The sequence below is a fragment of the Nerophis lumbriciformis genome, linkage group LG35, assembly GCF_033978685.3.
Source record: "Nerophis lumbriciformis linkage group LG35, RoL_Nlum_v2.1, whole genome shotgun sequence".
Classification (NCBI taxonomy): Eukaryota; Metazoa; Chordata; class Actinopteri; order Syngnathiformes; family Syngnathidae; genus Nerophis; species Nerophis lumbriciformis.
In genome coordinates this window covers 24,008,760-24,012,500 of record NC_084582.2, presented here as the reverse complement: position 1 = coordinate 24,012,500, position 3,741 = coordinate 24,008,760, and the positions used below count along the sequence as shown (strand labels likewise).

Below are 3,741 nucleotides of genomic sequence, written 5' to 3'. Positions count from 1 at the left end.
CGGAATTTGGTCCAAAACCACTTGTAAATTCTGCATGCCTTGATGATGAAATGACAGGGAAAGGAGCTAGGATCCTTTATCTCCATACAAAGCGTGTAAAAAAACGAACAAAAACAACGTGCAATGAAAGTAAAACCAAACAATAATGACACAATAATGTACAAAGTAAAGCAAGATTTCTTGCACCATTGACCACTGTTTAGTCCATGTCAACACCAACACTTCTTAAACGCATACTTACCTCTGCGTTTACACCTCTTGTCCACACGCAAACGCAGACTTCTGTCCTTAAAAAACGCAGACTTTTGCCAACGCTGGCCAAAGTGGAGAGTTCCACTCTCCGCAAACGGAGACTTGCACTCCTCTGATGACATCATGGTGGTACGCGCTCATTTCCAAGCTCAACAACACTGCCTTGCTGCCTTTAAACACACTACCAGAGGACTTAGCGTCTGTTTGAACGTAAACATGCTGCTATTTTCACTCAACTAGAATAACATTTAAAAAAAAGTGGCCTTTGCGACACTCCCGCTAGCGCTAATGACAGTCAGCTGTTTTGGATACGAACGCTGTCGGACCTCCACCTGATGGGACAACTTTGACTTTTTGCGCCGCGTTATAAGAAAGGTGCAACATTATGTGCGCGTGAGCAACTAAAAAAAATCCTCCTTGTTAGTGTGAACTTATGTATACACTTCATCGCACATGGACTATATCATTATATCCATGATTAAATGCATTTTGCAGCAACACACACACACACACGTCCGTACGCTTGCAGGCACTTAATCATGCCAAAGGCTTTCCTTGGCTCGTTAGTGTGTGCTGATTTTAAAAAAAATAATGTAGACTCCACTGCACATATCACCATGTTGCTGATTAAACACGTTATAATTCTGAGTCTTGGTTAAAAAAGATTGATAATGTTCCCAGGACTGTGAAGTGCAGGCTGGTTTTAAAGATAATGTCATTGTACATCTAGTATATCACAATAAAGGTTATGATGATATACTGTAGGTGTAATGCTACCAAGTCAGCTCTTTGCTGCTTTTTTCCAGGTTTCTGATTGGACAGAAGGTGCATGACAGCAGGGGTATGCGTTTGTGTGGATTTGCATATACTAGTTCTCAGGATCCAGTTCTAGGAACTACCACACTCCAGTTTAGTTATAGGAACTAGCCTCCCCCATAGGGACTTTTCCTCTTCACGCTGGCACATGGCTGGGTACCTTGGTAAAACAACCTGTGTGACACATATCCGCCTGCGACCGTGACCTACTACTTTATATATAAAAGCTGGAGAGGTGAATCAGACAACTTTTTAGAACATTTCTTAGATCTATACCCAGGCTAAGTCTTCTGTACTGTTTACTCACCTTCAAGCTCCTGTCAAGGTGGGACATTCTCGTCGTTCATCACTCTCAGCTCAGTTCATCACTCCAAAGTGTCGAACTTTTGAGTGATTCGGCTTGTCTTTCTGTTCGCATCACTCAGGTTGTTATGGTCCTGGATTTTTTCTTCATCTTCTCCCTGCACTGCTTCGTGGTGTGGGAAATGCCTGACATTTCTAACTGAGCGCTTAACGTACCGAATATTTTAATGTTCCGCTGCGAGCCTTCAAACCCCCGCTGAATCTCCTCTGTGGAATAGGCGGCAAGCAGATTTTTGACCTCCTCGTTGGTCCATCTTTCGCGGGCTCTGTCCATTTTTCCTGTCGCTGTTTAAAAATGGCGGGTCTGTGTTGTGGCTAGCAGAAGGGGCGTAGCTCGTCAGTTCAACCAATCACCAAACACCTCCGTATTTGAGTTCCTATGGGACTCAGTTTAGACTCTGCCTCAGAGTAGGAGCTAAAATGGTTCTAGGATCTGAGGGCCGTAGTCCCTAGTTCCCGTATGTCGGAACACCACAAAAAATAGCCCGGGGACTGGAAAGGTTATAGGAACTCCAAAAACAAAACGACTAAGAACAGTTTCGAAAGCACACTTGGGTGGATGGAGGTGGTTTTAACCTTGGATATGCGTTTTTGAACCTCTGCGTGTTGGTGTGGACATGGGCTCAGTGATGATTGGTTACAATGAGGTATGGCCAATTATTCAAAGGGGTCAAGTCATACGGCCTAAAAATGTAAAACAAGCGGTTCTCAAAAGGATTTAGTAGGATTTTACACAAGTGGTTGTGAATGTAGCGTGATGCTAATGTTAACATTTAATGGGATGTCCTCACTAGAACACACTCACTGTCGTACTCTTGCGGTGACGTATTGTACATAGTTTATATTTCCTCAGAACAATGTCGTGTGGTTTAGGGTGTACCTTAGTGTGTGTGTGTGTGTGTGTTTAACGTGTTTACACGCAGAGCGGAGTCGGGGTTGAAAAGCGACGGACAGCCGAGTGTCGTATGTCAAAAGGTCGGTACCATTTACTCCTGCTACACAGGAGCCGATGATTTCACTGAGTGAAGGTATTTGCTTGGGGAGGTACAAGAACATTGTCCAGGTGTACAAAGGTCATTTTGACATCATTGTCTGTTCCTTTTGACGGTAATGCATATGTAGTTTAGTAAGGTACACAAATTCATCCCTTCATTGCCAGCAACGCAGACGCACAGTGTTAATATCATAACACCAGCAGCAGTTAAATATCGCTCACTGTTTTGTTTGTTCGACCTTTTTCCCAGCAGGACTTAGTAACCTATATTGGTACATTGGGTGAATATGGTCATTGCGGTAAAAGGGACATTGTACATTTGGTAATGACATATTTGTTGTATGATAGATGTATCTATAAATATATCCAGTGTTAAATCCATGGATTTTATACAAAGCCCTCTGAATAAAAGATGCTTCCTGATGTGCTCTTCATCCTAACTTGTATCATGCAGAACCGCACACTAAAAATAAAATACTTGGCCAGAAAAAAGCCAAATGTTAAAAGTTAGCGCAGAGTTAGTGCACATTATTGTCAGATCATGAAATAAACCCAACCGAAGGAAAACTATGGTGGTACCTCAATTTGAGTGTTTTGAAAAAAAAAGCTGTTATGCTTTAAGTTGGAGTAACAAGCTTCCAGCAAATGTCACAGTGAACCCCGAAAGATCCGCCCCAAAACATCTGGTCTTTACTGGCAAGCATTAGCTTACACCCAGAAATCGACACAACTTTGTGTTTCCAAGCATGGGAAGGAAGAACGTGAGTGTGGAGGACACTTCTGAGAAGAAGTGGACGAATAAAGTTGATTTGATTTGATTTGATATCCATTGAGTTAAAGAAAGGAATTGTCCAAAACTTGACCGATCATGTTGCCGACTTGGCAAGGTCTGCGCCACACTGAAGCAAAATGTGTCTACCGCCAGCCAAGAAAGTTAAAATAATATCCAAAAGGAGGACATTTATCCATGAAAATATGGGGAAGCTGCAGATGGAGAAGCAGCTGGAAGGAGATACGTCCACTCTCTTACATTACTCCTGTACTTGTTAGTAGTACCCTCTATTGTATTGTTTCTATACAATATTTCTTGACTAAAAGTTGTTTAATTTTTTTTAAAGACAGGTTAAAAGTGTGCTGTTGTGCCAACGAAATTGATTTCAATTCATTTTAATGTTGATTTGGGATACAAGGGTTTTGAGTTAAGAGCTACATCACAGAACCAATTAAGCGTGTAAGTTGAGGTACTACTGTACTCCAATGTGCGCCACTTTTCTACTAATTACAGACTATTTTTTAAATCTTTTGAAATGAAAGAA

At 41.8% G+C, this 3,741-nt stretch overlaps 1 protein-coding gene across 1 annotated transcript in view; it reads left to right on the top strand.

Annotated features, from left to right (window-relative positions):
• tal1 (T-cell acute lymphocytic leukemia 1) overlaps positions 1 to 2,848 on the top strand; it is a 10,851-nt gene extending 8,003 nt beyond the window's left edge. The window contains exon 4 of the mRNA XM_061928059.2: positions 1 to 2,848. This exon is cut by the window's left edge and continues 648 nt beyond it. The gene's annotated coding sequence lies outside the window, so the exon portion shown is untranslated.
• Positions 2,849 to 3,741: the final 893 nt, after the last annotated feature.